We start from the raw sequence: 22,131 nt of genomic DNA on the forward strand, positions 1-22,131 counted from the left end.
GTACATAGTAAATATAGATTTCGCATTGATGTGGTAGGTGTGGCATCGTTTTATCTTATGAAATATGTGAAATATGACCTGAACATTTATTTTCGAACTTCACCCTAACAGGGGGTGACCTCACATTGGGCTGTTTTCACACTTTGAGTTGAGAACTGTACACGCAAAAACAAATGTGTGTAATTTAGCTGTGCCAGCCTGCAGTCTAGAGAAGACACTTATGTGAGAATATATAACACTCTTGTCCTAAGGGGCTGTCGTGTAACTTCCTCTCGCATTCTGTTATTTTTGCTCTTTTAATGATAAACTGAAATCATTCCCTCAGGCATTATTAATGATCATTTTAAGATAAATGAGGGAGAGAGTAGAGGAACCCTGAGATTGCTTCAAGTCACTTCCTTTAAATAATAGCATAAAAATATAGAGCTAGGGCAGAAAAAAGGGGCTGGAAAAAGCAAACAGTGTGTGATCACTTGAGTTTTATGCTTTGAAATCCCTCTTCTGTCACCTCAAAGTATAAATAAAAGGAAAATGAAAACTTGAAGTAACAAGAGTAAAATCATTCTACAGCATCAGTGATCTTGTGAAGGAGTCCAGTTTTGGTGACGTTCGTCATCAATTTGACATCTGCTGTTCCCGTCAGCTGTCTGCAGTCTGGAGATAGAACAAAACTGTGAGGACACCATGCATATCCAGTGGCTGGCCAGCTCTCCTGTGCCCTTGTTGACGTTCGGTGAAACTTCAAAGATAAAGCTAATTTAGAAGGGCATAACTCATCTTCATGGGTGGATTTGTCCCCAAATTTGAACGTGAGTTGTTTGACGGTGGTAGTTAGGGTCCAATATGAACACTCTCTTGGCACCAAATGTGCTTAGCTTAGGTGGGTAAATAAAACTGTTATTAACTTTATTAAAGGTGCATTTATGGTATTCTGAGCTATCTATAAACATCTGTAGTTGAAATCTAAAATTGCAAGTTACTTGCAGAGGAATTTGTTTACATCAGTTGTGCTTCAGCACTACTCTACTAAAGTGCGGATACCAAATAATGTATATCCAAAAAACATGTAGCCACATTTTCTTTGCTTAAAGGAATAGTTCACCCAAAAATGAAAATTTTTTCATCATTTACTCACCCTCATGACATCCCATGTGTATGACTTTCTTGTTTTAGCAGAACACATTTGAAAAAAAATTATAATAATTAATAGAAAAATATCTTAGCTCAGTAGGTCCTTAAATTGCAAGTGTATGGTAATCAGACATTTGAACCTCCAAAAATCACAGACAGTCAGCATAAACGTCATCATACGACTCCAGCTGTTAAATCTAAAGATTCACAATTGCTTTTGGTGTAAAAAAGGTTAATATTTAAGGACTTTTTAACGATAAACCCTCCCTTCCGGTCAGCAGCAGTATACACATTCATGAGAGCGCTGAGTTCACGTGGTCTCTCGTGTTACATATTCGCTCACGTGTTACATATCTCACGTTCTTCTCTCGGTTGAGGCATCCATGATTAGCACACAAACACACCATTGTGAATAAACAAACAGATACAAATACAGATCTAAACCAAAGCCATCGAAGCTTCTGTACAGCATTCCTCCTCCTCAGTTGTAAACAGCGCTGCTCTTTCGAATGTGTCACACATGAGTCAGTTCTTACGTGAACATGGCAACGTGATTACGTCGTACTGTTGTTGACCGGAAGCAATGCTTTATAGTTAAAAAGTAGATATTGATCTTTTTTGCACCAAAAGGGATTGTGTCGCTTTAGAAGACATTCATTTAATTGCTGGATTTGTATCAATGACGTTTATGCTGACTGACTGTGATTTTTGGAGCGTAAAAATATAAATCTCCATTCACTTGCATTTTAAGGACCTACTGAGCTAAGATATTTTTCTTTAAATGTATTCTGCTGAAGAAAGAAAGTCATACACACCTGGGATATTATGAGGGTGAGTAAATAATGAGACATTTGTTTTTTCATTTTGGGGTGAACCAACCTTTTAAGGACACACAAGGATTAATGTAAAAATAATTTTTTTTTTGTTTGCTGTCTCAATGATGGTATTTTGTTATTTTATAATGAAAAATTAAACAAGAAATCCTCCTTGAAATGCTTGGTTGAATTGAAAGAATGATAAAATGACCCTTTCTGATTTGAGTATGCATACTCAAATCAGAAAGGGTCACATTGAAACGTCAGCAGAATCTCTCTTAAATGTGAAGAGATTCAGCATGTACTGCAGCAGGGAATCTTCTGTCTCTGCATTTGTGTAAGCTGCCCAAATACTGAGTCTTCACACAGAGGAAACCAGACCTGCTCTCTTATCCCCAGCTCTATGCAAACAGATGCTTTCCTTCTGAGAGAGCCGAGCGAGCACCTCTCCCACCTCCTCAGTCGCAGCGAGCTATTTGCAGACATAAAAGACAGGAGCATGTGTTTGATGTGGAGTTCAGCTAATGAACAGGGAGAGAGACTCCAGATTGGGATCATTAGTATGGAGCTGTGGCTCAGACTGTGGGAGAGAAAATGAAATGAAGGCTCCTTTTAGTCCTTAAAAGGATAGTTCCCCAAAAATGAAAAATTCTTGATTATTTATTCACCCTCATGTTATTCCATACCCATGCTGTGATTTTGTTTTGTTTAACAAAAAAGTAGACTTTTCTGATGAATAGTTAAGCATCTCTTGCCATACATTTCATTGTGACAAGGCGATGTCAGACTCCAAAAAGGACCTCAAACATCTCTATAAAAGCAATACAAAAGTAGGCCATTCAACTTGTGCTATTTTCCCAAGTCAACTCTATCCATACGACAGCTTTGTGTGAGGAACCGACCGAAATTAAAGTCGTTATTCACAGGTTATCTTCACCTCTGCTGAAGCTCGCATATAGTTCGTGTCCAGATTAAAAAATGTTGCACAGCATCATTGATGCTAATGACATTGCTGTGTATAGTAAGCGAATGTGATGCCCCATTTTTTAATTCTGGATGCAATTGTGGGCTAGATGCAACCTGTGAGCTAGACGGAGTGAGGGCAAGATTATCAGTGACTAAGGACTTCAATTTCGGTCTGTTCCTCACAAAAATATGATATGACTTAAGAAGACTTGGAACACAGTGCACTACTTTTATGACACTTTAAAGGGATAGTTCATCCAAAAATGAAAATTCTTTCATCATTTACTCACCCACATGCCATTTCAGATGTGTATGAAAACAAAGAGTTTTTGTAGAATATCTCATCTCTGCAGGTCCATATAATAAAAGTGAATGACAAATACAAGTGTCGTTCTGTGCATGTAAAGTTTTGGTGGTAAATTTTCCCTGTACAACATTGGGAAGATAAGACCCTTCCTCTCTGACCCTGTTTACAATGGGTAATAAGATGCGTCTCAGGTGATCTGATCACATGTGGTCAGGTGAGACACATTGCTGTTTATACCTGGTCACTTAAATAGGTCTTCTGCGACCACTTGTGTTTGGAATTTGAGGAGAGGGTCTCTGATTCATGACAACATGCATCATTCACTCTGCAAGTGTGTTACTGCATGACATTAAAGCGCAACAAATTCAGAAAAGACAAAGAAAGCGTGAAACAATTGCACACTATTTCTCACAGATGCAGCTGAAATTTAATCTAAACACAAAAGCAACTTTTCAAGCAGAATTTTCCATTATTTTGTGGATTACCTGTATTAACCGGAGCTGCAGATGTTCATGCTTCAAATAAATGTCTCTGCATGTTGGTTTTAAACACACTGAAGAAAATCTGAGAAGTTCTCGCGCTTTAAAAAAATGTTTTCTTTTGAAGTCACTCATAAGTTTAAACTGTTGTTTTAGTTGCAGCGGTTGATTGACAGGTGAGGAGTGGCACTTCACTGCTGTATGGGACACATTCAGGACAGATTAGCATTTACATATCAACTTTGATGCAGTCACGTGCCTTTTTGACCAAATTTGTTTGGGTTTTTGTGATCCAATCACAAAACGTTTTAGACCCCATTTAGACCTGTATTTAATGCTGACCATATGTGATCCGATCACCCAATATGCTACACAATTCCTTGTCCAGTCTCCTGTCTTATCCAGTTTGGACTGCCGTAATGGTCTTTTAGCAGACCTTCCTGCATGTGCGATCTGGCCTCTGCCAATGATCCAGAATGCTGCAGCATAGCTGGTCTTTAATGAACCCAAGTGAGTGCATGTGACACCACTATTTGTCTCTCTACACTGGCTGCCAGTTGCTGCACATCTCAAGTTGTGATGCAAGCATACAGAAGAGCCATTGGGTCTGCAATCGGACCGCAGTTCATGCCCAAAAATATTTATGCGAACAGAGACCAGTGGGGGCAGGGTAAATGGGGAGCAAACAAACTCTTGTTCGGGTCAAGCTATTGAACCAAGTGTGAAAGCACCCTTATTGACGTTTTTTTGGTCCTGTTTGTTGTCGTTTTATGAAAGAAAGAATAGCGTAAAAATTATCACGTGTTCCAAGGAAAAAAATAACAGCTTATCGGTTTGGAAAAACAAAAGGTTGTGTAAATGATGACATAATTATCTTTCTTTTTTTTTTTTTTGTCAACTATTTATACTTATACTATGTATAGTTAGCTATATAACTACTTTTAAGTGCTAAAATCAATGAAGTGCCAAGTGGTTTTACTCTATTGGCCCTTTCAGTACAGAGTGACCTCTTATATGCTTCCACTTTATTAAGACTGCTGCTGGAGTGATGGTTGCCTTAGTGATGGTCCTTACGTGTGGATTAAAGCTTAAATTTAGTCAAATTCCCCAGGGGATGCAGTACAGTTGTGGAAGAAAGGGGCTGTGGACCTTAAAAATGGCCAGAATTCAAGTGTTTAATGGGAAACGCTTCCATGCCTAGACTTAAGCACATTGGCCTTACAGCCTGGTTAGATGAATTATAGAGAATTATAATAGAAATAATAGAATTATTTCTCCTGCTAGATGTTAAAGTGGTCATGACATGCCTTTTTTTATTATTTTAAAATGTTCCTTGACATTCACTTATAATATTAGTAAAGTTTTGCTTTGTTCTTTGCACAGAAAACAGTCATATATTTGTAAAACCTGATCATTTCCCACCCTGATTCTGACCCTCTGTCAGAAACACTCGGTTTTGATGCCGCTCCTCCTTTTAAACCTGACAGTAAACTCTTATAATGCTTTCTACTCTATGCCATCTCAGTGCTCACCACTGCTGGGCAGGGCTATGGAAGTAGTAAGATAAAATAGGCATTGATGTGTAATTGTGGAGACAGTCAGATACAAATGTCTACCACAGTGAGACATTACAATGTGGAGGAAGTAGAGAATGAGTTCATTTCTCACAGCTTGGTTTCAACAAATGCTCTTTTTGCAGTGAGGAGGAAGTTTTGAGTTCTGAAACTTAAAGTATCTTTTTACATTGAACTATTATGTGTCAAAAGATAAATGAAAATGTAAGTCCTCATGTCATGACCCCTTTAAAGGTGCAGATCCTGAGCATACTGTAGTATGGAAAGTGGTCTGTCTCTGTGTTATTGCATCACATTGAATTTGTTTAGCCTACATGTACAGCAAAATGCTCAAACAATAAAAATTAAAAAAAACACCATTTCAAAATTAAGAGACCTGTAAATCAAAGTTTCATTAAAAACATATTTCCACCCACTCTCAGAACCTTTTGAGACCTACTGTACCTTTAAGACTTCTATAATGTAAATGACCTGTTACGAAAAAAATATCTGTGTGATTTTCACAACATCTGAAAATGTCCTGGTCCTTTTTATGCCAAAATCAAAGAAAGCAAATAAGAAATTATATTTAGTGTATAGAAAATGAAACCTGTTAATTTTTTTTATAGTTTGTAACATTATTTTACATAAATAATGATTTTACTCTTAAATTCTTATTGTCGCAGAAAAAAGATGGTAATTATGATCTTCTTGTAACCGCTATGTGAAAAATATATGATTTACAACCCCAATTCCGAAAAAGTTGGGACATTGTGAAAATGCTAATTAAAACGTATCGGTTACCTAACGTAACCTCGGTTCTCTCTAGATGAGGGAACGAGTATTGCGTAAGCTAGCTTACGCTACGGGAAAGATTAATCTTTTCTGAGATATTGAAGCCAAAAAATGATCCTTAATTTTTGTATCCATTGTCAACGCAGTGCGGCAGCTGCAGACCTTGAGCGGGCTAGCTAGCGAGCTCATAGGTTGCTCTGCGGCAACTGCTGCAGCCTATAGACGAGCTTGGGCGAACTCGCATCCAATGAGAGGCGTCCGCGCGCTCACTGCATCAAAGCCCGCCAAAATGGGCATGACTAGAGTGCGTATAAGCGTAGTTACGTAGGCTGGAACCCTGGTTTTCATTGACTGAAGCGAAAAGTCAGCTAGTGGCGCGAGCACGGCCGGCTATGCAATACTCGTTCCCTCATCTAGAGAGAACCGAGGTTACTTTAGGTAACCGATACGTTCTCTTACGAGAGGTTCTCTCGTATTGCGTAAGCTAGCTACGCTCACGGGAACCCATTGTCAGCGCCGTCGTGCGCCAAGCATCCACTCTATGAGCCCCAGGGAATTAAGGGGGACCGGGGAGCCCTTATGAGTGGGGAAATAATATTTGGCCGGCAAGAATGCGGGTCATTGATTGTGTAATACATAAGCACATAGTGGGAAGGGAGCGACAGAGCGCGGTGCCGGTCTGTGTGGAATGTGTCCCATCAGTGCAGCTCACCAGGGGAGCTGTAGCGTATTAAACCGCTAGTAGTTTTGCCTGCAGAGCGGGCACTTCCATATTGTAAAATCTGACAAAGGTGGAGGGAAGTCCATCCAGCTGCCACACATATGTTGTGAATGGAAATCCCACTGGACCATGCCCACGAGGATGCCATGCCTCTAGTGGAGTGAGCCCTAATGCCCAACGGGCATGGCAGGTCTTTGACGCGTATGCAGCAGCAATAGCGTCCACTATCCATCTAGATAGTGTCTGTTTCGAGGCGGCGAGACCTTTGGTGCGCCCTCGAGCGAAGCGAAAAGCTGCTCAGAGCGTCTGAAAGCGGCGGAGCGCGCAGTATACAATCTCAGTGCTCTGACCGGGCAAAGGAGATTGGCGTCGCGTTCGCTATCGGTGCTGGCAGCGCCGATAGGGAAATGACCTGTGCTCTGAAAGGAGTACCGATCACCTTGGGAACATAGCCGTATCTAGGCTTTAAAATGACCTTGGAGTCACTTGGTCCAAACTCAAGACACGCATGCGCTGACAGACAGCGTGAAGGTCTCCCACGCGTTTGACTGATGACAGGGCAGTCAGAGAAACGGTTTTGAGTGAAAGGTATTTCAAATCCACGGATTGAAGTGGTTCGAAAGGGGGCTTTCATAGTTTCGAGAACTATAGAAAGATCCCAGATAGGAACCGATGGGGGCGCGGGGGTTCATCCTTCTAGCTCCCCTGAGGAAGCGGATGACCAGCTCGTTTTACCCCATGACTGGCCGTGCAGGGGTTCAGCGAACGCCGCAACGGCCGCCACATACACTTTGAGCGTGGATGGGGATCTGCCCTTATCCAGCAGCTCTTGTAGAAATACTGAGCAGCGACGACACCCCACATGTCCGCGGGTCCAGGTCTCTGTCGGTGCACCATTTTGAGAACACAGACCATTTTGACGCATAGAGTCTTCTCGTGGAAGGGGCTCTAGCGTGTATGATGGTGTTTATTACTCCTTCTGGCAGAGCGACGGGTAGTCGTTGATCACCCACGCATGCAGCCCAGCGCTCTGGGTGGGGATGCCAGATTGTGCCGCGAGCTTGAGAGAGGAGATCTGCTCTCACTGGGATGGGCCACGCGCTGTCAGTGACAGCTGCGTAAGCTCCGGGAACCATGTCTGATTCTCCCAACGCGGGGCTATGAGGAGCACCGAGTGACGCGTTTCCCTGATCCTCTGCATTACCTGTGGCAATAGCGAGACGGGAGGGAAGGCGTAAAGCGGGCATCTGGGCCAGTCCTGGGCCAGCTGGCGTCCTCGCTCGAGAAAAATATTGGGCAGTGAGAGTTCTCTTTGGACGCTAAAGAGGTCTATCTCTGCTCTGCCGAATAGGTGCCATAACGTCTGGACTGTTTGAGCGTGCAGGGACCATTCCCTGGGGGAATATTGTCTCTGGACAGTCTGTCCGGGCCGTCGTTCAGGTGGCCTGGTACGTCGCGTCGCCCTCAGCGAGCGCAGGTGGCACTGGGACCAACTCAGTATGCGTTTCGTCAGATGGAAGAGGTTCCTGGATCTGACACCGCCCTGACGGTTTAGGTAGGATACCACAGATCTGTTGTCCGAATGGACCAGGACGTGGTGACCCTGAATGACCGGGAGAAAGCGCCGAGCGCGTACTCGACCGCTATCATTTCCAGACAATTTATGTGAAGGAGCTTTTCCTGAACTGACCATAGGCCGAAAACCGGAGAGCCCTCGCGAGACCGCGCCCCAACCCGTGTTGGACGCGTCTGTCGAGATGACTTTTCGGCGAGATACAGCTCCCATTGTCACTCCCCGCTGATACCATTCGGCCACTGTCCAGGGCTGCAGAGCTGATATACAGGTCTGAGTCACCTTGATGGGCTGGCGGCCTGTGGCCCAAGCCCGGCGAGACGCCGGGTGTTTAGCCAATGCTGAAGCGGGCGCATGTGCAGTAAACCCAGCTGAAGTACTGCTGCGGCTGAGGCCATGTAACCTAGCACTCTCTGGAATTTCTTCAGAGGCGTGAGGCTGTTCATCTGAAAAGATGCGGCTAGTCGCTGAACACGGCTCGCGCGCTGTGTAGATAAGCGAGCCGTCATTGCCACGGAGTCTAGTTCTATTCCAAGGAAGGAAATTGTCTGACTGGGCTGTAGTGAGCTCTTGGTCCAATTGACTGCAAGACCCAAACTGTTCAGATGGCTGAGGAGAACTGCTCTGTGAGACAGAAGCTCCATATGTGACTGTGCCATAATCAGCCAGTCGTCCAAATAGTTCAAAATTCGCAAACCCTGACTCCGCAGGGGTGCGAGCACCGCATCCATGCACTTCGTGAAAGTACGGGGTGCTAAGGACAGGCCGAACGGGAGGACGGTGTATTGATAAACCTGGCCGTCGAAGGCGAATCTCAAGAATGGCCTGTGACGGGATTTACCTGAATCTGAAAGTATGCATCTTTCAGATCGAGAGAAATAAACCAGTCCCCCTGGCGCACATGCGCGAGGAGTTTCCTGATTGTAAGCATTTTGAATGGTCTTTTTGCAAGCACCTTGTTCAAAACCCTGAGATCTAATATGGGTCTGAGGCCGCCGTCTTTCTTGGGAACAAGAAAATAACGGCTGTAAAGCCCCGACTCGCTCAGAGAGGGTGGCACTTTCTCTATGGCCCTTTTGCACAGAAGGCTTGCTATTTCTGAACGAAGCATGCACGCTGCTTCCGTGTTCACAGTGGTTTCGAGCCACGCTCTGAAGCGAGGAGGGCGGCGATCGAACTGTAGCAAATAGCCCTGTTGTATTGTGCTTAACACCCACTTGGATATCCCTGGAATAGCTTCCCACGCTTTGAAGCGTAACGCTAGAGGGTGAATGGCCAATTTGCTCTGATTGCTGCACACAGAGCGCTGAACAAAATGTGTGAGCGCGTTTAGTGTGTTTATGCATGATTGCTCGCAGACAGCATGAACAGGCTGTTTTGTGAGTGACTTCCCGATTGGAATGAATGGGGAAAGAGTCACATCTGTTACTTGATGCGCAAGCATAGTCATGGACACGGGACTTACACACAGAGGAATGTTTGCTGGCCGTGTAACAGAGCGGGCAGAGAATGGGCGCGCGCACGTATTCGTGGGCGCATTTATTGACTCTAACACTCGAGCGGTTCGTAACCGCTTTATGTGAGCGTGCTCTGGTGGGGACACGAGACATGTAGTGCTTGTGTGTAGAGGTGAACACTGGATTGTGGGCACATTTTCTACACATAGGGCTGGTCGTGTGACAGAGCGGCCAGAGAATGGGCGCACGCACGCATTCGTGGGCGCCTTCATTGACTCTGACGCCGAGCGGTTCGTGAACCGCTTTATGCGAGCGTGCTCTGATAGGGGCACGGAATGTGTTATGCTTGTGTGTAGGGGTGAACACTGGGTTGTGGGCACATGTTATACACATAAGACATGTTTGCTCTTTACAAGATTTAGTTGGGTCGCCGTAAAAACGCCGTTTGAGTGCAGGCAAGCGGGCAGTGTCACCGGCTTGTTGGCTGCTAAATTCACCACTGTAGTAGCCTGAGAGAAGGGGACTGACAGGGGGCAAAGCTTTGACGGTGGTCTGGCCGCGGCGGGACTGAGCCGTCGTTTGTTCAACAAAGTTAGGAAGACTTCGGTTGCTCTGGTTTCAGCGTTACCTTAAATCGAGGCCCGCGGGGGGGGCGGTGGTCTGCGGCGGCTGTCTGAGCGCGATCGAGGGCGGCCGCCCTGTCGACGCTGAGAAGTCTGAGTTTGTTGAGCTGGGCGCTGTGAAGAGGCTCGTGCAGGAGGCTGATCACGTGAGCGGCCTGCAGAGGAGCTAGCGCGACGCGGCAGGAAGAGGTTCATGGCTTGAGTGGCTTTCTGGACTTCTGAGAAGCGGTCAACAATGCCACTCACTGCGGAGCCGAAGAGACCGGTCGGAGAGAGCGGTGCGTTGAGGAACGTGGAGCGCTCTGCTTCTCCCATGTCGGCTAGCGTTAGCCACAGGTGTCTCTCAGTCACAGTCAGCGAGGCCATGCACTTCCCTAGAGCTTGAGCTGCAGCTTTGGTAGCGCAAGGGCGAGGTCTGTCGCGCCGTAGATCAGTAACAGCCTCTGGGTGCCTGCCTTTCTCATCCCACTCCCGAAGAAGGTCCGCTTGTAGGATCTGTAAAACGGCCATGGAGTGCAGAGCAGATGCGGCTTGGCCGGCGGCGGAATAGGCGCGGCCAACATAGGCGGAAGTCGCTCTGCAGGCCTTAGACGGGAGCACAGGCTTAGACTGCCATCTCGCGGAGGGCGGGCAAAGGTGGTGTAGAGCGGCGATGGCTTTGAAGAAAGCAGCCGTCGAGTCTGTTGGGTGCCTGCTCAGGGGGCGGTGACCACTCGAGCCCGAGGCGGTCGACGGCCTGTGTGAGGAGGCGTGTTAACTCCCCTTCGACTCCGGCGCGGGTCCTGCTGGATTCCTGGGCCGAGGAGGAGGCTTGGGAGCCTGACCACTCCTCGCTGTCCGAAGCCATGATGGAACAGCAGCCCTTATCCTCCGCCTCGTCATCCGAGATGGCAGCAGTGCGGCCGCTCGGCGGCAACTGCGCGTCCCGGGGGCGGGAAGGGTGAAAACGATGCTCGAGGGAGAGGCTCCGGCGAGGCAGTCGCTTCAACCACAGTTTCCGGCAGCCTTTGGGAGCGGCGCTTCTTTCTGCGCTGGGCGGAATGTAAGGCGGCGCGGCGGCTTCTGCTTTGAGCGCTCGAGTCGAGCCCGCGAGGGTCGACATCGGTAGCTCCTCGCAGAATCGCGATCCGCCCTCAGTGAGGGCGAGCTCTGCGTGTCCCAGTCCCAGGCAGAGAGCGCAGATGATGTGGCGGTCTCCGGTGCTGAGAAGGGCGCGACATGAGGCGCAAGTGGAACGAGGCATCTTGAAAAAGACGCTCGTACTCTTTTGTGAATAGTTCGTAAGAACTAGCTTGCTGAATAAAAAGGATACGTCGTCGGATGGCGTAGCTCGCAGGATGGCTGAAGGTGGCTGAGACGGCCGGCTTCTTCTAGCGCTGTCCACGCTTGCTTGATGCCCCTCGAACGGCGACGCGGCTTCCAGGTCAGCGATGCGAAGAGCTTCGCTGAAGAGATGAAAATCAGGGTTCCAGCCTACGAACTACGCTTATATGCACTCTAGTCACGCCCATTTTGGCGGGCTTTGATGCAGTGAGCGCGGACGCCTCTCATTGGATGCGAGTTCGCCCAAGCTCGTCTATAGGCTGCAGCAGTTGCCGCAGAGCAACCTATGAGCTCGCTAGCTAGCCCGCTCAAGGTCTGCAGCTGCCGCGCTGCGTTGACAGTGGATACAAAAATTAAGGATAATTTTTTGGCTTCAATATCTCAGAAAAGATGAATCTTTCCCGTAGCGTAAGCTAGCTTACGCAATACGAGAGAACCTCTCGTAAGAGAACAAAAATTATATTCACCCTTTGCTATATTGAAAGCACCACAACTACAGTTTATATGATGTTTTACCTTGCGAATTTCATTGTTTTATTATGTACAGTAATTTCCAATCAGATGATTGCAACACACTCCAAAAAAGTTGGGACAGGGTCAATTTAAGACTAATAATAATTTGTTGAGTTTAAGTAACAAGTTGAGTTGTGAAACAGGTGAGAAAATCGTGTCATCGTATATAAATATCCTCTAAAAACAGCCTAGACCTCCAAGAGCAAGGATCATTCAAGACTTGTCAATTTGCCAACAGATGCTTCAGCAAATATGTGGTATGTGCTTAAGTGTCTTAAAAAATCTTAATGATGTATTGCTTTATTTGCATTATGCAAAATATAATTCTTTTTTTTTTTTTCTTGTATTGATTTGGGATTAAATATCACCAGGACATTTTCTTTACAGGTTTCATGAGAGTCCACAGCCTCCATATCCCGGCACACCATCATGTTTTCCCTCATGAGTAGTGACGCCAATTCCATGATCATTTCTGATTGAACCGATTTCTCAGCTTAGTTTTTAATAATGTTTTGAGTGGACTAGCAAGGGAGACATGTCCCCTTTTAATGCATATTTTGTAGTTTTGAAAATGGTGATGACTTCTTAAAACATGCAAATGTTCTGTTTGAGTTGACATCAGAGCAGTTTTTTCTTATCAAACACAGCAATCAGAGGCTGCCAGAAAGCTGTGCAAAAATGATGACTGAGTCATTATTCTTTTGTCTAATGGGACAGTTTCATATCAATTTAACCCGGTGATTAATTTCTCTTGAAAATAGGCCAATCATATTAGTGTAATTACCCACCTCAAAACCCAAACATGTTGGTGGCTTATACAGTTGCAGCTGGCACAAATTAAAGCAGTCTAACTGGTATTCAACAAGTTTGTACTTTGGCTTGTGAGAAAAGCCAGAATTTTTTAATGAATCTGTTCTTTAGGACAGAAGTCTAGAGCAGTGTAATGGTAGGACGCAGGCCTGTTCTGAAAGTGGACAGCAAGGAAAAAACATGATAATGCTAATGCTAAATACACAATAAATGTAATACAACTAAACATATATCCATTCATTGTTGAGATAGCTAAATAAACAAACTATTTAGCTTTACAAGGGAGAAATTAGTGATTACCCTTTATGGAATTGTAGAAAGTGGTTTCATTTTCAGATTAAGTCAGTTTCATTGAGCCAACATAATTTAGTTGGATTAGGCAAAATAAATGTAATTAGTATATATAAATAAATCATTAGTATATGCCAAGTGAACAAGTGTAAGGAAAGTGAAACTGTTGTATGAAGATAAATCAGTAGCAAAACTTGAGTTTTGCCGATTTGTGGTTGTACTGTGAAAATATGAATTAATACAATTTTGTGTATGTACTTGTGTTTATGTGAATTTCATTTGACACATTTGTGACTACTTGTCTGCAATTGTGAATTCAGAATAAAAGTTTTGAAGTATTGTCTGTGAGTGCAGAAAACAACATTACAATTTTTATTTGATAATTTTTCACATCGGTGCTCTGAGTGTAAATTTGAACTTACGTTAAGTTCTCAAATCCAAATATGCAAGCTCTCGAGTTTTGCTACTGATATATTTTCATACTGTTGCACGGTCAATTTAATAGCAACTGCTACTAAGCAGCACTCAAATCAAGTATCACTTGAAAGTGAATGTCCATCCTCAACCTATAAGCACAAGTGCTATTCTTTACCAGAATGGTAAATCCCAAACCTCCAGCATTACAGAAAATCTTTTTAAAAATGTTGAAATGGATTGAGTAAACTTCCATTTAAAATAGACAGAAAGCATGAAATCAAGTTGTGACTAAATGTTATTGAATTGTGTTGCTTTAGTTTAGTTTAATAAAACAAATTGAACAACCTGTTCCTACATCATCTAAGGCTGTGCGTCATATCAAACTCTCCGTTATTTTGGCCCAAATTCATCTGTCACTTGTAAGCAGCTGCCAGATTTGGCAGATGCCAAGTGTGACCTGCTCACATCCTTATTAACCATGAACAAATTTATGCAAAGTAAAAGACAATACCACACAGACTAATTAAAAATTCTATAAACATTAAAATACAGGATAACTTGCAGTGAGAATAAACACATGCGATGTGCCAATGTTTTGCACAATAATTTATTTGGCTGCACAGGGCAAAATTGAATCTGATAATCAACTTTGGTAATGTAGTGGGACACCATTTGATGTCCAATGTAAGACCTGGGTCCTGAATCAAAACCAGTTGAGAATGATGGGCCCAGAGCAGTAATTTTTTGTTTTTTAATTAATTTAGATTATTTTAATGTAACTTATTGTTAACAATTTTGAGTCATCATGCACTCTCATGTGCCTCTCAGCCCCCAGGCATGGTGAAATACTGTTTGGTTGTCTTGGATCAGTGAACTCTCTTAGGAAAATTGCTAATCTTACATAACTACTTTATCTTTGTATTTCTGGTTTCTTTGTGGTCTGTAGGCTACAAACTAATAGGAAGTCACTCTGGGGTGAAACTGTGCCGTTGGACAAAGGAAGGTACTTTCCTGCAATTGATATGTTGTCAAGGCTGTTAGCATCGACAGTGATGTGTTTTTTTTGTTACAGCAACACATTTAAAAAAAAAAAACAGCATTTTTTTTTTATAGGAGGTTGTTATAAGCACTTTCTATGGGATTGAATCTCACCACTGTATGGAGACCACACCAAGACTGGCCTGTGCCAGAAAGTGTGTTTTCTGCTGGATGCATATCAAATGCATATTTAATTCATTGTGTGCAACTAGTAAGAGTGAATTGTAATGGTGCTTTCTAAGGCAAGCATAAAGGGTCGTTCACACTAAGCGCGTTTTGCGCAGTTTTCCAATTGTTTTTCTATACATGTAAACATGTGCAGAACAGATGTTTTTGACCGTTGCTTTGCTTCTTACTGTTTTTTTTAGATGCTGAGTCAAGTTAAAGTGATCTTCAACTGTTAAGAAACGCTTCTCTCACATTCCTGTAGCTCAGCTGTAATAGCATGGTTCTACCAGTGCCAAGGTCATGGGTTAGATTCCCAGGGAATGCATGCACTTATAAAATGTATAGCTTGAATGCATTAAGATGCTTTGGGTAACAGCATCTGCCAAATGCATAAGTGTCTTATTGAATTGAACTTTTTCAAAGTTGAACTGCTCACAAACAGGACATGATTCAAAAATTCATGTGATGCCAGAGCAAACAGCTCTGATGTATATCTGAACGAATTGGAAGTGTTGAGGTCGATGCAGCAATTCTGATTCATAGTGACAATTGTGGAAAGAGGGTAGTATTCAATGTTCCTGCTATTAGCAATGAGGTGTTTGTAGCTAAAAAATGAAAGGTGCTGTCACAGAGAATCACTACAACTCTTCTGAATAGTGGATCTGGGATGATTTCCACCACAAGTGACCCCCTTGTCGCCTTATGGTATGGTACTGAGCTGCACGACTGAAAGCCACTATATGACTGAATGGATCTGACTGAGAAAGTTAGTCTGTTTGTGACACATTCGTCCATACAAACCGGACACTGGCTCATGTCCCACAGATCTGAGACAGGCTAGGGATTAGTCAAAGTGGTTTACTTATAAACAACCGACTAGTTGATTAGTTTCAGTTTTTTCGTTCTTTTGTTCTTTATGATATTTTGGTTTCGTTTTTAGATTTATAAGTGTGTCTCTCAACTTCTGCATTTTGTTCCATTCCAATAGATTCCGTCTAGCTGGTTTTGAACGCAAGAACGTCCGATCAGGGTCAGTTGAACACAAAACAGACCTATTGTACAGGGCTTTCTTAAGATTGGACGATTTTGAAAACATGTCGTTTTTCACATCCATAGACAAGGTATACAGGGAGAGCCTCCAGTGCACAAATTCAAACTTCTGTCTCTAGAGTTTGAGCCACGCTATCAGATTAACAGAGCAGATTGAGGAAGTTCCAGAAAGACTTTGATGCAGCTATTCTGCCTTTGAGAACAGCTGTCATTTCCCTTCCAATTTCTTATTGAATCATCTCATTTTGAGGCTAAGGGACATTATGAAGATAAATCGTTGTCTAGAGACTGACAGTGAGCTCTATTTTTATGCTGTTGGAAAGAGAGCAGTGTATTGGATTTAGTCGTTGGCATTGTGGATTGAGTTTTGTATCACACCGGGGTGACTCAGAGCGTTGCGCTAATCGAGTTTTTCACCCGTTTCATTGCCACCCGCTGCGCGTATCCTCAAATGCCTCATAGTAGCTAATGACAAAATGCAAATAAATGTGCTTAAGAAATGTGAAAGTAGATTAGTCCTCTGCTTTAAGGGGATGTGAGGGAAATATTGAACTTCATATAAGGGGGCTAATTTGGTTAAAAGTGGCACTCACAAAAATGAGTCTGAAGAGGCCTCTTAATGTGGATGGGGTGGATATTTCAGGTTATATTGCTTTTTCTGCATCTTAAAATGGAGTAAAGGCATTAGAGGAAAAGCTCTTAAACCCATCTCAAACTCTGGCTCTTTTGGCCCAGAAGCCCATCTTTGCACAGACTGGAGGAGAGCAAAACACTCTGGACTTCAAGGAAGGATTTGCTATAATGTAGGTGTGTTATTGTCTTGAACATCATCAGTGTGTTTGTTATTTGTTCATATGATGTTTGTAAGATGCATTATTGTGCCCTTCAAGTGGAGTCGGAAATATCATAATTACAAGTTTCGAAGGCATGAACGATCAAGCGTAGTCATACGAATTGGAAACTCGGAAACATAAAACTTGTGGATAAGTGGTGTAAGTTTATTTACTCATGTTAATTAACTGCTACAACAGAAAAAGAGCTTTTGCCATCATTCATTGTGTATTTGTATAAGTTTAGCTTCTTCCATATTTTGTTTCCCACTTGAATGCATGACGTCGTATAACAAAAGCTTCACTTGAAGGCAGCATATGACTATGAAGGATTGATAGACTGATATTTCAGCGATGCCGATTAATAGGCTGTTAAAATAATGCATTATCCATTTTGAGATTGGCGGTATTGGCCATTAAACTTTCCTGATTAACAGAAGTGGCAGTTTCTGCCGGTAGACTTGTCAATGAATAAAACAAATTTTTTTGTATCTTCAGTGAGTAAACATTGTGTAAAATTGTGGAAAAGGTCACATACAGCCAGTGTTAGGTGTAATCTGATTAAAAAGTAATTAGTTTCTCTAATTTAATTACTCTTAAAATCAAAGACCCCGTTTACACTTGGCATTAAAATGTGTTTTGTGTGATTTGATTGCAAAAACCACATACGAATGTGATCAAAAAGGCACGTGAACGCATCACATTTGAGGTGTAAACACTAATCCGTCCTAAAAGCGTGCCGGAGAGCAGTGAAGTGCCACACTCAGCTGTCAATCAACTGCTGTGCTACAACAAGTGTTTAAACTTTGACTGTTGAACATTTCTAAAAGAAAATTACTGTGAAATTACTGAGGACATAAAGACATTATTTTGAATTTGTTGAGTGGAAAAGTTTTAAAAAGTAACTTAAAAGTAAAATAATTATTAATGTGATTACTTTTTCGATGAAGGAATCAGTGAAGTAAAAATTTGAGATACACTTGAGGTGCAAGTACTCCTTTCTAGGAAATGAGGTAGCGGTGCAGGGCTTGTGATGCTGTGGGCTGTCTTCTCTCATTGTCTCTGTACAAACACCACACGAATCCGGTGGGCACAGAGTGGCTATGGAAAATGGACCCAGGGGCCATGGTGAACCACAGGAACATGATCAGGCAGTTCAGAGGTAAGGGCTCTCCAATGCATCACTATCTGGCTAACCTCTCCTTCAGCTTTTCTACCAAAAATCAGGAAAGTGAATCGTTCAAGGTCAGATTGATTACTTCCTTTGCACCAAAGTCCCTTTTAGGTAAGTCCATTCACTCGGTAACCATCTTGGTAACACCTCTTGTCATTTAGGTTGAAAAATTAGGCTCCTATATACCTAAAACCTTGTGCTGAAATTCTTTACCTAATTGGTGTTCCCGGTCAAAAATGACTGGCCTATAAAAATTGCTTATAAATAAATCTCTCAATATGCTATATTATAACCAAAAATTGGATAAGATCTTTTTGCCAACTTGTTTTCTTTCAATTAGCACAGGTTTTGTATTTCTTTTTAGAACTTATTGATCGTAGGCCTCATTGACCTGAGCTTATGCACCTCAGTTTTTCCAGCCAAAAATGGCCCGCCATTGAAAATGAATGTGGAAGAGAAAAATGTAGTTTTCAGAAGCATGTTCAACATGTTCATATTCACATATGTGCATGTGTGCTTGCAAACATAAAGGCCTCGGACCTGTGCATGTGCACATACGCACACACATATGCACTAACACACACACACACACACACACACACACACACACACACACACATGTTGTGTTTCCATGTTTTATGGGGACTTTCCATAGACATAATGGAAAGACATTCTATCCCCTAAACCTAACCCTACCCCTAAACCTAACCCTCACAGAAAACATTCTGCATTTTTACATTTTCAAAAAACATAATTTAGTATGATTTATAAGCTGTTTTCCTCATGGGGACCGACAAAATGTCCCCACAAGGTCAAAAATTTCGGGTTTTACTATCCTTATGGGGACATTTGGTACCCACAAAGTGATAAATACACGCTCACACACACACACACACACACACACACACACACACACACACACACACACGCGCACACACACAAACACACACACCAGAACTGCATTGTGTGTTTCAAATGCAGAACACACATTTGCATAACACATGCAAAAAAGTAATCCAGTCATTTGCATGAGGACACAAAACCACCAGGTGTTCGTTGATTTGGTTTGATGGTATTTTTGTTTCATGAAATGTTCTTTATATGACACTGTTAATGTATAAATAGGCTCAGACCAGTTTTCTTTGTTACAATGGTCAGATTTGACTGGGAACACCACAAATGTTACTTTGTGCCCCTTTTCAGAAAATATGAGTTCTGACGTGTGCATGTTTGTTTGTGTGTGTGTGGTTCAGTTCGGGTAGGATAAATGTCTGTGAAAAATAAAGAATGTAATTCTCAAAAGAATTAGTGTGTGTATGTGTGCGTGTGTGTGTTTGTGTGTGAGCATGTGTGTGCGTTAATGCACGTGTGTGTATGAGCATATGCACAGATCTGAGGCCTATATGTTTGCAAGCACACATGCACATATGTGAACATGAACATGATGAACATGCTCCTGAACTCTAAATTTTTCTCTTACTTTTGTCCTCCCCCATTTATTTTTCAATGGCCTGTCATTTTTGACTGGGACCACCACAAGTGTGACTTTGTGCCATTTTGTACAACATAAAAGCATTTCAAAACAAACTTCCTTGTTAAATATTAAATCACACTAGTGTGATAAATAGTACAGAATGTTTTCATATATTTTGTAATGTTGCCAAAATTATCCACAAATAATGCTTTTATCACTCAAAAACTGAGGTGCATAAGCTCAGGTCAGTGAGCTCCAAAAAGAAATACAAAACCTGTGCTAATTGAAATAAAACAAGTTGCTAAAAAGATCTTATCCAATATTTGGTGATAATATAGTATATTGAGAGATTTATAAGCAATTGTATAGGACGGGGGTGGTGCAGCGGTTAGCACTGTCGCCTCACAGCAAGAAGGTCGTGGGTTCAAACCCTGGTTGCCCCGGCCTTTCTGTGTGGAGTTTGCATGTTCTCACCGTGTCTGCGTGGGTTCTCTCCGGGTACTCTGGCTTCCTCCCACCATCCAAAAAGACATGCAGGCTAGGTTAATTGGTGTCTCCAAAAAAATTGCCCTAGATGTGGAGGTGGATGTGGAGGTGGATGTGGAGGTGGAGGTGGAGGTGAGTGTGAGTGTATGTCTGTCTATGTGTGGCCCTGCGATGGACTGGCGACCTGTCCAGGGTGTCCCCTGCCTTTCGCCCAATGTTAGCTGAGATAGGCTCCAGCCCCCCGCGACACTGTACACAGGATAAGGTAGTCCATGGATGGATGGATGGATGGATGTATAGGACGGGAATACCAAAAGTGTAACAAGGTGGAAAAAAAACAACAACAAAATTAAGTTGTGATACCCTGTGTGATCAAGTCAATACATTTTAGTCCAATAGGATGACATTAACTTGCATTTTCAGTCAAAAGAAAATCCTCTTCAGGTCAAAATGACCGGAACACATCATGAGGGATAAATGGGGAAAGACCAACATTTCCTAAACTGTTTGGCAAGGTTAAGTTTTAATGTACTTTCAAACAGCATTGAAATAAATTCAATGTCATAAATGTAACTTCTTTAGCTCAAATCATGCACAAAAATTAAGGCTGGTCCAGATAATATGCATACTTGTTCCAGAGTATCAAAAAGGTCACTGACTCTTATAAATGAAAGGAGGGACTTATATTGCTATAGCCGCCATGTTACAATTCCTCCCATTTGCCTTTACACTGTCGCAATTAAATAACTTCTGTTTGTTTTCTGTTGGATATAAATATGGTTGTTTATTTAGTGATAATGGCCTTTATAAAATATATTTTATGTACATTTAATAAATTGATTTATTTTTCAAAACTTGCACAGTGTAGGAGATTGGTTGCCAGGGAAAATGGTCAAATGTACAAATTATTTGACATATTGAATTATTTTGTGTATAATATATAAATATATTTTTAGTTTTTTCTTAGAGGCAAAAATCCGTTTGGAACACATGAAAAACATTATCTGACACAACAAAATGTTGACATTTCTACAATCTGAAAGTGAAAACCCTCTGGTTTCAGACATTGTCTGACGGACACTGGTGGTGTATATTTGGCTGTTATTACGGATTTCAGAAGGGAGTAACTGGACAGACTCTTACATACAGTTCTACTGGGTCTTATTTATTCATTTGCACCCTGTCACTTATCTTGCCATCTGCTGCATCAGATCAGTGGTGGATCCTTCAGCGTTCAGAAGCATTAAGGAGGTGAGTTTTGTGATTAGTATCAGTTTGACAGGCAGGGATCAGATAAAGAGGGCATCTTACTGCTGAGACTTCATTTGATGATAGAGAGCAAAAGTTCAGAGTTTCAATTTGCTTGTGTTGTCCCATTGGTGCTGCAGTGTTTTGCAGATCATTACCATTTGACCTTTTTTTTATGAGAAGAGTGGGAAAGCACAGATGTCACTTATAAATGGCAAAAATGTCAGCTCAGATCTATTCATTTATTTTGGTGTCAGCAATGATTCTCTATTAAAGCTGCTTCTTAAACTTCCACTAAACAGTTAAATGGATAGTTCACCCAGAAATGAAAATTGTCTCATGATTTACTCACCCTCATGCCATCCCAGATGTGTTTGACTTTCTTTCTTCTGCAGAAAACAAATGAAGATTTTTAGATGAATATCTCAGCACTGTAGGTCCATACAATGCAAGTGGAGACTAAACCATTGAAGCTCCAAAAAGCACATAAAGGCAGCATAAAAGTGTCTTCAGAAGTAATTAAATCGATAGTAGATGAGAACATTGCAGTCTCTAGGCACGATCATGATTTCAAAATTAGAGTACGCCTTAACATACGTAGAGTGTTAGATGGCACTAGGAAGTGTAATTGAGCTTGAAATCATGATCGCCAAGGACACTGCTGATTATAGATTTATTCATGATTTATATTGTAAAATGAGTTTGTCTGTTCCCACAGAAAATTGAATGGATCACTTCAGAAGACATATATTTAAACACTGGAGTCATATGGATTGCTTTTATGCTGCTTTTATGTGCTATTTGGAGCTTCAAAGTTTTGTTCTCACTTGCATTGTATGAACCAAAAGAGCTGAGATATTCTTCTAAAAACCTTCGTTTGTGTTCTGCA

General features: G+C 42.4%; 1 pseudogene; it reads left to right on the forward strand.

The window, feature by feature from the left end:
* Nucleotides 1–22,131, forward strand: part of LOC127631663 (S-adenosyl-L-methionine-dependent tRNA 4-demethylwyosine synthase TYW1-like) — a 116,387-nt pseudogene that overhangs the window by 18,620 nt on the left and 75,636 nt on the right.

The sequence above is a fragment of the Xyrauchen texanus genome, chromosome 38 (assembly GCF_025860055.1).
Source record: "Xyrauchen texanus isolate HMW12.3.18 chromosome 38, RBS_HiC_50CHRs, whole genome shotgun sequence".
In the NCBI taxonomy this organism is placed as follows: Eukaryota; Metazoa; Chordata; class Actinopteri; order Cypriniformes; family Catostomidae; genus Xyrauchen; species Xyrauchen texanus.